The sequence below is a fragment of the Triturus cristatus genome, chromosome 4_2 (genome assembly GCF_964204655.1).
Source record: "Triturus cristatus chromosome 4_2, aTriCri1.1, whole genome shotgun sequence".
Lineage (NCBI taxonomy): Eukaryota > Metazoa > Chordata > Amphibia > Caudata > Salamandridae > Triturus > Triturus cristatus.
In genome coordinates, this window is record NC_140586.1 from 496,549,125 (window position 1) to 496,561,600 (window position 12,476).

Here is a 12,476-nt window from a genome sequence, read left to right on the forward strand (position 1 = left end):
GGTCCACGCAATCTGCCAGCTGAAAAGTCAACTTCCAACTGCCATAGGTTACCTCTTTCTGCAAAAAAAGGTGACTGCAGCCTGCTGCACAGGAGACATTAGTGGGCAGAATTCCAGCCATAACCTCTGTCAGGGGGACTTTAGAAAGGAATTAAAAGTTCCACATCAGAGTGGGGGTGTCTTCCGTCCCCCTTCCAGTCAGCATTCATGGTTTTAACGACTAGATACAGTTTTATTTTTGGCATGGACACGAGACAGGCCCAGGGCGCGCAGGTGGTGTAAGGAGGCGGCGGCGGGCTGCTCTCCTCCCTAAGACGGGGAACACTGTGTTAAGAAGACACGAATAACTGAGTCCAGTCTGAGCGCAGTCAGTAGAGCGCATGGAAGTCCCCCAGGCAGCACAGCACGCGCGAGAGCTGGGACGTAGTTCGAACCTGCAGCGATGCTACCGGCGGCTGCCTACAATTGCTCATTTATGCAGGACGTGGAAACTCAACTGTGCAGCAGGTATTTCCTAATAAACTTCAGGTGAATTTTTTTGTAATCCTACCTCGGACAACAGAGATGGTTTGAGGTACCTCCATCTATTTCAACGCCACTTATAAAAAAACAAAAAACAATGGCGAAGGGTGAATCTCATTTTGGTGGTCTGTTTAGACTAAAATGGAGGAAAACGTAGGCAGTACCACCTGAAACGCTGAGCACTACGGCTGTTGAAAAACTTTGAAGGGTGTAACAACCTGCATGCTTAAGCAAGGGGCACGCATGCTTTTTTTTATTAAAATACTAAACTGCACAACAATTCAAGCCCACACCAGAAGTACCGGCTGATTTTGAAAACCACATAAATGTCGTTCTGTGTGGAGGGTCTCTGGAAATTCTTGTAAGGATGGTGGGCTTTGCTGAGAGCTCCAGCAGAACGAGGGGATACGGCGTCTCGTTGTGTATAGCGCCGGAAGCCCGGCTCCACCTCCCTCCAAGTGCACCAAGGCGCTGTGGCAGAAGAGGCTTCCGATATGGTGCCTATGACCAGCGGTGAGACCCTCCGCCCGGGCCGCACTGATGCTTCGCGCCCTGCAATGGGCGCCCGTCCTGTGCAGGAATGTCCTGGCTGCAGGAATGCGCGAGCGCCTCCTCACTGTACCATGAAGGTGTGAAAGAGCTCCCAAGGGGACAGCTGGCGAGGCATGCAGAGAAAGCACAGCAGCCGGGCTCCAGTTATGCCAAACGACTGCAGGAACGTGGCCAGAACACGCCAGGTATTTTTAACAGCTCTCCCAAGAAGCATCTTTTATTTTTTCTAAGTACCACCGACGTATGAAGACCGGCTTTGTTGGCGTCTCCGAGGAAAACACTTTCACCTCTGAAAAAAAAAAGTCACACAAGGAAGCCATCTGTTGGAGGACGAAGGCAGGAGGGAAAAAAGCCAGGCAGCATTTCAGAAGAAGCCACTGGTATGTACCCTGAATGCAATGAATGGTCTAAGTTTAGCCCAAGAGTTTATTAATACATGTTTGTTTACACGCAGACAGCCCCAGTTTATAATCAGGATTTGGCCCTGGTGGAAAATCCAAAGGACAAGTTTTAGATGGTTTTCCAGGGGATCCAATTATGGTAAATACATTTTGGGACAAAGACCATTTAAGTGCAGGGGAAAAACAAGGTCATTTCTACTCAAAATTTATGCTAGCGGACACTAAATTGAAGTACACAAAAAAGTGATGGATGGAATGTTTGAATTAATATCAGTCATCGGCAATTAGAGCAATATCCCAGACCATCTTCATTTTTCACACTATGCCACCTCTTCTCTGACTCAGCCATATGTAAATCAGTCTTGACTCTGCTCCAATAGGAACAGTCCAGCTTGAACCATCAGGCCATGTCCTCCCTGAACTGGAACACAAGCAAGCCAATCAGTGTTTGTCTTTGTTAGTGCCATCAGTCAGTTATAGCTGGGTTCCAGTGGCAAAGTGTGCACAGGGCCCAAGTCTGGGGATAGCCATCCCCCGTGGGCCGTCGCACTGAAGTATACAAAAGAGGGATGGATGGAATGCTTGAAATAATCTCAATCATTGGTAATTACTCATGGCTGCATCCCAGGCCATTCTTATTTGGCACACTATGCCACCATACCGGAATAATAAACAGAAACCAAATGACACCATTAGGCCCCAGTAACCAGTTCAAACACTGAGCTGCAAAGAACTGCTGTTTCTCCCAACACTGGATGGCCAATACTACATGCGATGAAGTGGTGGCATATTTTTTTGAGTCAAGAATCTTGAGAAGCAATAAAAAGACTCTAATAACTTTGGAGACTAGGGGCCTAATATACTATCTTTCTGGTTGCAAAACACGGCCATAATTTGTGATTAATTTTTGCAACCAGAAACATATTTTGCAAACTGACTTATGTACTAATTACGTGGTTATCTAAAGAAGGGCTCAAAGTGGGTCGCAGACCGACCTACCTAATTAATATTCATTAGGTAGGCAAATTGTGACTTATTACGATCTCTCAGAATCACAGGAATGTTGGCCTGCAAGGGTTAGCAGACCGCCATGTCTATGATCGCTTTAAATAAAGAAAACATTTTTTTAAAGCAATCCAATTTTCTTAAAGGAAATGGGCTGCTTTAAAAAAAGTTTCCTTTTTAATAAGATTTTGTGAGAGTTGGAGTGATCTGCTGTCTACTTACCCTGAACATTTTGCCTCGATTCATAATAGGAAAAGAATCCAACAGAGACCCATTTCCTTTTCAAAGTCAGATACCACACCATGTTGGGGGTTGGTAACTTCAATAGTTTGCAACTGATATTATGGTCAAAATTATTGATACACATGGTTAGGAATTCCAGTTTGGAAGGGACTCCAAGGACATGCCCCTTCCAAATTGTGATTCATAATCCATTTCTATACTCAACTTCGGAATTGGTAACATTTTACAAACTCTTAAAATGGGTTTAGTACATAGTAAAACTCTTTTTAGTCATCCACAAATTTAAAGAATCTCATAGTTTACAACCATGAAAAAGTTTGGCACATCTGGCATATTGGGCCAGATGTGCAAAATTTAATTTATAAATAGTAGTCACAATTTGCGCTCTGAATTTTTGCTAATGAGAAAGGATTTTATGAACCGACCTATACACAATTAAGTCAAAGTACAAAATTCAGATTTGCAGTGGGTCGCAATATGACTTACCTGACCACTATTCATGAGGTAGGCACAAACTGTGAATCACTATGATTGGATGCAGTAATAGAGGTTGGGGGAAACTGGGGTCAGTATCACCATGTCTTTGATCACATTTATATAAAGTAAACTTTAAAAAAAAATGTAGTCCATTATCCTTAAAAGAAACTGGGCTGTAAGTAAAAAGAAAAGTTAATTTTTTTAGTTTGTTTGAGAATCAGGAGTGGTCTTCTGGACAACTGCCAATTTCCCAACAACCTTTTTTCATTCACAAAGGGGAAGAGTCTTTTCTAAATCAATTTTGGTCTTTGAGAACCTGCTACTGAATCGCTAAATAGGTTCCGTACATTTAAAAAGACCATTTAGTGGTCACACACTATGTGGTTTAGCACAATCACAGGCTTTGCGAGCATTAAATGACTTTGTTCATCTGACCTTTGCCAAATGGACAGGTGTATGGAAATGTTGGTTACTGTTAGGGATAGGGTAATGATTTGTGTTGTGGTAAGAGTGAGTGTCAGGTGAAGAGTGAATGTCATGGTTAGGTATGAGTTTGAGTTAAGATTATGACCAGTTTTAGGCAGTGATTAATTTGTGCTAGTGCTTGTAGTTGGTGGGAACATGCACTTATTTTTTGGGATCAGGGCTTACTTTTCACCCAGGACAAAAGAGAGAATGACAGAAATGGAAAAAAATGGAGGAAAAGAAATATAGGAAAACAAATAGGAGTGGTTACAGTAGAGGCCGTTTACAACACATGCCTTTACCACAGATTTTTAGAACACAAGTATAACTGGTGAACTTCAGTGTTTTTTTTAGCATAAAATATTACGTTCACAGGCATTTTCACCTAACTATAGTGTCCCTTTAACCTTTGTTTTTTAAGTGAATTTATATGCTTTTTTTAAACATGATGTAATATATTTTGTATCATTCCTAAATGCAGCCAGTACCTGCACCCAGCCCCTGCAGGCCTCCAACGTGCTACCACACACAGATGAAGTACATGGCGTGGGGTTGCCCCCTGCGCCCAGCATCACGGGGGGCGCTCAACACCTTTTTGCTGGCCAACCCCCTTAGTCTTGCAGTGCTCCATGCCCCGTCCCTTTATATGGTATAAAATTATACCAGGACTACACTGAACTTCACAGTAGTACTGTGGTACTGCAAAACAAAATTCTTTGTAGTTTGGCCCACATGTACCAGGGGGTCAGGGAAACCCTACCCTACCCCTGTATCCCATTTTTGTTGTGTTTTCTATGACATGGGTATCAAGTCCCACAGTCATACACTGGCAGCTGTAACCTTCACTTCCTGCTAGGGCCAGTCAATGCAATTGTATGTATTCAGCTCACAGTATCCGTGCTTCACCTGAAGCTTAAAAAACCCTTTCCCTTTACCTCTACCCAACCCTGAATCCTAAAAAAACCCTTACCGCCCTTTACCTCTACTTTCCCCTGAAAATCTCTTATCCCCTTTGCTTCTTCCAGCCCCTGAACCCTAAAAACCCTTTACCTCCACCCACCTCCGAACCTTAAAAATCCCTTTGCTGATTTTACTTCTAACCACCCCATAACATTAAAAACCCATACCTCTCTTTACTTATACCCAATACTGAATCCTAAAATACCCTTAACTTCATTTACCTCTATCCACCTCTAAACCCTAAAAAAACAAGCATTTGCATAGCCAATAGGTCTCGCCTTTGGGACCATATAAGTGTTTAGCCGTGCAACAGTTGATGTTGTTGCACCAAGGATATTATGCTGCATAACTAAATACTTATAAAGTCCCAAAGGCGAGACCTATTGGCTATGCTCCCAGTATGGGTGAAATGTGACTCCTAAGGCTTGTGGCCCTCATCGTCTTAGGAAACATTTCCTACACATTGATTTAAGCATTCATTGTCTCTGTATGTGTGTGTGATGTAAAGCACTCCGACACTCTACATTGGTATGAGGAGCACTATAAAAGAAATTAAATAAATGTGAGAGAGGGTCTAAGGAGACATGAGGGGTGCCATTGGAGAGTGGTAGAGAGGGAAGGCATGATGAAGGATGTCACAGGGGCTGGAGGGGGAGAGGGGCAACAAAGAGTATCAAACTAGGCTCCACCAATGCGAATTCTGACCCGTAACTTGCCCTCATTTCATCCCCTTCTGCTGGATGTAGTGCCCTTTGGTATGTTCTGCACACAGATCCCGGGTTCATTCCATGGCACTGGTTCTAGGGTAACTCTTGTTCTAAAGTACTTCAGTGTGTTAATCTCCCTACTGTAGAGATATTTCTCCCTCTAATTTCACCTGGGCATTGTAGTTGCTTTCAGAAGCTGAAATCCCCGGGTGTAATGTACCAACTCCATGGAGATGTAAATTCCTGATGGGGCCGGTAACCATCTTTATATTACGAATACTCTGGCTCGGTATTTACTCTGCCTAGTCATCAGCTTTGGCCTCGTCTCCAGCGGTGTCTGGGCTCTTGCATTATGCTCATCCCCCCGTGCCCCTGTTTGTGGTGGAGCACCAAGAATGTCAATCTCTCTGCCGATGGCGCTGTGCCCAGAACCAAAGAAAGAACGAATATTCAAGGTGAGGTGCAGCCCTCCGTACCCCCCCTCTGCCTCGCCCTCAAGGCATGAGAGCAGCGCCGAGGTAGGCCCAGGTGATTCCACCTCCGAGACCCGCCCTCTTTTGTGTTCTGGAGACGAAGAAGGAGCCCGTCTAGGCAGAAGGGTGGGGGCTGCTGAGGCTCGGGGTGGGGGATGCGCTGCCCCTTCCTGCCATCATCAAGGGGAATGCAGACTCTAAATGTGGATTCGAAGCTGCATTCCCAGGTCTGGCCCGTTTCCTGTATTCAAGGGACAGGAAGGGATCTGATGAGCTGGGGTCACACACACACCCTCTGGAGTGCTGTGGCTGCGCGTGTTATAAACGGAGCCGTGAGCAGAGCAGGACAGAGGTTCACACCGTCCCGGTGTCCGTGTTAAAATAGAACTGCCTAAGCGGATGAAAAGATATCGTCGGAGCGTGCACCTTCAACTACGGCCCTTCTCTATTTAGCTTCACATGCACTCTGGGAGTTGTAGTCTGTTGTTCCCCCAAGTGGCTGGTTTACCTAAAAGTGATCTTTAAGAAGTTCACCGCCGGGCTTTATGTAAAAAGAAAAAAACACTAGACCTGCTACTCCATTAAGGAGACCCGAACATTGCAGAGGTCACACCGGGGTCATGATGTCATGCTGCGTGTGGTGCCCTGCTATGAACATGATCCGGTCACCTTTCTGGACTCCGCAAAGGAAGTATGGCATCAGATGTGTGAGGAAGTCTGCACCAGTGCGAGAGGTGCATTCATGTGCGGGCTACAGGAGGGAGGGGCTGTGGGCACAGAAGCACAGACCATGTGTTACCTGCCGTGAGCGGCCAGGCTTCGACCTTCTTTACAAGACACCCCTGTGACTGGCCAGGTGTGAACGGTAAGCGAGACCAGCAGTAACAAGCGCTGTAAGACAACCGCGGCCCAGCGGCCGCGAAAGTTAAAGCGACGCGGGAGCGAGCAGAGGGCATGTACAGCGTTTACCTTGCGGGAGCGAGCAGCGGCAAGCGTGATAATTGCTAACAGATGGCACTGCTGCTCGCTCCAGCAAGGCAAACGCTGCACATGCACTAGGGCCCATTGGAAACAGTGCAGAACATGCACGAGTATCCACAAAAGCCCGGAGCGATTTCAAGAGGTGTCTCCAAAGCCGCGCTTGCGCGCTGCATAGGCGAGACCTAAAAACCATCCTCCCTTCACCTCTACCCACCCATGGACCCAAAAAAACATCCCTTGACCCTTAAACACACATTCTTTTTAAATGACATTAAAATATGTCAATAAATAAAACATACCTGTGTGGTATGGGCCACATTTTAAATAGGCCAAAAATGGTCTGCGTGGTACTTACCTGCATTGTACTGTCCTGCATTGCAATGTCCCACACAAAAAAACCTGAGCGGTAAGCATTACATAACACAGGAAAACAATGACAAAGGGAGAAAGCAAGATTGAAAAACAACCTGCAAGTCTAAGAGAAAAAGACAGGAAGTCTAAGTTGGCAGAAGAAAGAGGCATGAGGTGGAATCAAGATAAGACAGCCTTGGTATTCGGCAACCCCACATTTGGAACCGCTGACAGCAGGCTCCTATGAAAATCTTTGGGCCCGTGTTGTTATTATTTTACAAATCATTCACTGGGTTTAGGTACAGGTAAGCCTACAATGAGTAATATGTTAAGGGCTAGTTTAAGAGTTACAACAAACAAATAATGGACGGAATGCTGACAATGCAGACATTCTCCCTCAGTCAAGAGATCTGGGTTAAATCCATCGTTCTTTTGCCCACTACACCACCCCAGTTTAGACATGGCCATATGCAAATCAGTCTTGACCCTGTGCCTCATGGGAACAGTCCAGCCCGAACTGCCAAGCCATGTCTTCCCTGGACCGGAATCAATCATCCTAGGACCGGTTTCTGGCTATCAGCCGTCATCAGCCAGGATAGCTTGACTCCAGTGGCGTAGTGAGCACGGGTCCCACGTCTGGGAATACCCATCCCACTTAGGGCGAAAAGCGTTACAACAAACAAATGATGGAAGGAATGCTGACAATGCAGACATTCTCCCCCAGTCAAGAGATCTGGGTTAAATCCATCGTTCTTTTGCCCACTACACCACCCCAGTTTAGACATGGCCATATGCAAATCAGTCTTGACCCTGTGCCTCATGGGAACAGTCCAGCCCGAACTACCAAGCCATGTCTTCCCTGCACCATCAGGATTCAGGCAAGCCGGGCCGACGAAGGCTGTGATGCCAGAAACCGGTCCCCGGAAGCTTGTTTCCTTCCCAGTATAAGAATTGGCTTGGTAGTTTGGTTTGCCCTGTTCCCATCATGCACTGGGACAGATACAGACTAATTTGCATGTAGCCAGGTTCTGAGCTGGGATGGTGCAGTGAGCTAAAAAACGGTGATGGATTAAAACCATGATCTCTTGACTTGGTAAGAGTATTCTGCATCATTCAGAAACTCTGTCCATCACCACCCCCTTTTTCCCAAATCAATTTTATCCACACTCAGTGTGGGAGGGTATGCTCAGACGTGAGTCCCTTGCTCATTGCACCATCAGGATTCAGGCAAGCCAGGCCGACGAAGGCTGTGATGCCAGAAACCGGTCCCCGGAAGCTTGTTTCCTTCCCAGTATAAGAATTGGCTTGGTAGTTTGGTTTGCCCTGTTCCCATCATGCACTGGGACAGATACAACCTAATTTGCATGTAGTCAGGTTCTGAGCTGGGATGGTGCAGTGAGCTAAAAAACGGCGATGGATTAAAACCATGATCTCTTGACTTGGTAAGAGTATTCTGCATCATTCAGAAACTCTGTCCATCACCACCACCCTTTTTCCCAAATTAGTTTAAGAGTTAGGCATTGGATTTGAGATGGGGCTATGGTAGGGCTACAGTTCTGTTTAGGATAAATGTTAGGTTAAAGATTGGATTAACACATAAGGGCTTAGTAAGCTCGAAATATTCATATAACCGAATAAAGTGCCATAATGTATGTGAAATTGTGCAAAGTCTTCTAGGAAAGCAACTGCTTTTCTGCTATTGGGGACAACTCTCTGAAAGTTACCTGCGTCGAGTCTGTACGGTAATATTTGTAAAGATTCCCTCATGGTGACCCTGTTGTAGGTGCTCCAAGTATAGCTAGTTTGACTACATGTTCAGCGCTATGAAACCTTTAAAATAACAATTTGCTTTCATAGCAGGGAGATATGAAGTTTTTTTGGTGCTGCGTCAGTAAAATCGGTCATTGGCACGCATGGCAAGGGTGATTGTTAATGATAATGGCAGGGGCTTCCCACCTTCAGGAAAAAGTGGCTGGTCTGCCAAAAAGATGACAACTCTTGCATTTGCTCTGAAAGCAAATGATGGATGGAATGCTGAATAAATCAAACATTCACCCCACAGTGACGAGCTCTGGGTTAAATCCATTGTTCTTCTGCTCACCATGCCACCCCAGTCTGGACCCAGCCATATGCAAATCAGTCATGCCTGCTCCTCACGGGGACAGTCCAGCCCGAACTGCCGAGCCAGGTACTCCATGGACCGGAAACAAGCATCCAGGGACCGGACTGGAGTATTCCCATGAGGGGCAAGGTCAATAATGATTTGCATATGGCTGGGTCCAAACTGGGATGGCGCTGTGAGCTAAAAAATGAAGGATTGAACCCAGATCAGTGACTGAGGGAAACATTTTTGATTTGTTCAGCACTCCATCCATCATTTGTTCTTTTAACTCTTACATTTGTGCATACACTGTCAGCCTTGATATGAGACGTCTTCTTTAACTCTTACATTTGTGCATACACTGTCAGCCTTGATATGAAACGTCTTCTTTAACTCTTACATTTGTGCATACACTGTCAGCATTGATTTGAAACATCTTCTGCCGTGATACTTCTACGCCATCCCGGCCCACCTGGTTGTGGTGTGTGTGGGGGGTGGGGTGAGAGGAGGGGGCGGGGGCATCTCCTGTACTGCTCCCACTGGTCTGGGCACTTTGGCAGCAGCAGGCACTGGCTCCAACTCTAAAGCGTTTGCAGTGCGCGAGCAGAAAGTAGCCTAAATGCAGGGTTTCCTGCGCGGACCCATATTTGGTCAAAGGCTGGAAAAATAGCTCGTCATCCTTGTTGATGCAGCCAGACTGGTTGGGAGAGGAGGAAATGGCGGGTCGCTGACCCTCATTCCAGGCGCGTGACTCAGCCGGGAGAGCCCCCGGACCGCTTCTTATATACACCTTGCTCGGAGGGCCCAGGAACGACATGCATTTCCTCAGGATGTTGTTTAATTACCACTTTTCTCCCAGGAATGCTTTGTGGAGTGCAAACAACGTGGTCACCAGGCACAAAAGGTTTTCCTTGAGAGAAATGTGTCTCTGGTTCAAAATTCCATCATCGAGTACAGTGCCGAGCTTGTCCGATAATAAAGGGACATATGGCTTCACAGTCAGCAACTATAGAACCCGCAAAAATACAAGCATTGGCTACGCAAATACATCTGCCTTGCATTTTGAGTTCTGATGAAACATTTTTAAAGCCAACCACATTTTTAAAAGAACGAAGCAAAATGAATGCCTTCTGTATAGGAAGAATCTGTAGGATCAATAAATTGATGGGCTCAGTATACTTTTGAGATATAAACTAGTCTTTTGAAAAGCAAGGACTCCATGGGAGGTAAACTGGTGCAACAAGCAACCAATAGCATATTTTTGAGATGTAAAATAGTAAATTTCAAAGCAAACACTTCAGAGGCGGCGGAATAATAAAAAAACAGTCAATAGCATGCCCTGAGCAAGACATTTACTCCTCAGGTAGACCCATAGTCCTCTCTATGTATATATTTTTTTTACAATTGGTAACAATTGGTCAAGCAGGCTGCGGTGTTGTCAAGTCAGACCTAAAAAGATAGCCTTCATTTGCAGGAGCACATGGATTTTTTTGCTTTTAATCCATCAAATCGGATGACTTAGGGGTTGATTACGAGGGCGGTGAACCCGCCACCAGCATGCTGCCAGTGGCGGCTTCACCGCCATCCTACTGCCGTTTTACGCCCGCCAGATTACTATGGCGGGCGCACACGTGGCGGTCGAAAAGACCGACCACCACAGTTCCGACAGGCTGTCCTTTTCCGACCGCAGCTGCATTGGCCAGAATGGCGGCGGTGCCTCTCAGGCACCGCCGGTCAAATTATGATGGTTCATCCCCGCCAGCCTTGCCATAGTGTTTCAAAGACTGGCGGGATGGACTTTGGGGTCCCGTAGCAGGCCCCCATTTCCCCTGGGCACTTTGGTTTTGCACTTGGGGAGCGCCCATAGTGCCCCCCTACATTTCACTGCACCTTGTGGCTGGCACCGCATGGTGCCTGTCACGTAGTGCAGGGAAATGCAAAACCTGCATTTTTTCCAGTGCGCCGGGTGCTGCAGCCAGCAGCAGCTGCTGCAATGGAAAACATGTACAATGCAACCACCACAGTGGCGGTCGCATTGTAATTTGGCCTGTGGGATCGCAACACTATATCGGGCGGTCTCCATCTCTGTTAGAGTGCTGCCCGCCATCCTAATAAGGCCCTTACTGCTTCAGAGGCAAGGATGCTTACAGTCAGAGGCCAAGAGTACCTTTGGCTCATGCACCCTTAGATCTTCTAAAGAAACACATTTATTGAACAGAGTACAATTTTAAACAGAAAATGATTTCAATAAGACAGTAGTGGTATGTGGTATCTTCAAAAGAATGCTGATTGACAGTGTGCGATGGATGTAAGAGCCACCACCAACCTTTACCTTCCAGTGCCAGGAGAGATACTTTTGGGCCGATTTGCCCTCCTGGGTGGAGATTTTGGTACTGAAGATAGGAGGAAAAGAATTCCAATGAAGGGGCCGAGTTGGTGGAAGGACCAGAATTTCGATGGAGAGGAGGAAGATTCTGGGTGGCGGATCGTATGCGACAAGTAAGGTAACTGTATGTACGAGTGTAAGAAAGCCGCCTACTCTGCTGGGAATGCTTTAGAGAGCAGTTTTAGTAAATTGTAAAGGACACTTTTTTGCAGAGAGCAAGTCAGCTCGTTGGAGACAGGTAGAGGGAGTGAGCTTGAGGAGACGAACAATATGTAATAAGCAAATTTGTTTATTCAGTTACAAATTATAAATAGACCCAAAGCAATTCACATAAAATAACTCTTGCTGTGCATCACTGGCTTGCATTTAACTTGCGCACACATTAGTGAACTATTTTTATGTAGATGAAAAATTCAAAGGCTGCTCTACTTATTAAACTGAAAGGTTAGGTTGAACCAGTGCTTGAAATGTAAAAATAGAAGTGCAGGTACTCTGTACCAGAGTACCTGCTTATTTCTGGGAAGTGCCTATGCTCGCCAATTAAATGTATAGCATTTCTCTTGAGAAGTGCCGTTACTCCCCCTCTCAAAATAAAAAACAGTGCCAGTACTCCGTACCAGACAGTACCGGCCCATTTAAAGCACTGGGTCGAACTAATAAACACCATTTTTAGGACGAACAAAGACTTCCAGGACATACGTGCTTCCTATGCAGTGTTATAGCAAGGGTTCATGAGCCCTAGTGCAGGCTAGTAAAATGCCCCCTTCCACGATTTGGGATGTGAAAACATCCATAATTGGGCTCCTCACAAACATGAGGCTGTTGTGCAACTGCACCTGCTGCACCAATGAT

At 45.9% G+C, this 12,476-nt stretch overlaps 1 long non-coding RNA gene across 1 annotated transcript in view; it reads left to right on the forward strand.

Annotated features, from left to right (window-relative positions):
- The window catches only part of LOC146834601 (uncharacterized), a 134,781-nt gene continuing 122,305 nt past the window's right edge, over positions 1-12,476 (forward strand). The window contains exon 1 of the long non-coding RNA XR_014960640.1: positions 1-1,454. This is a non-coding gene — a long non-coding RNA (uncharacterized LOC146834601). The remainder of the gene's footprint in view (positions 1,455-12,476) is intronic.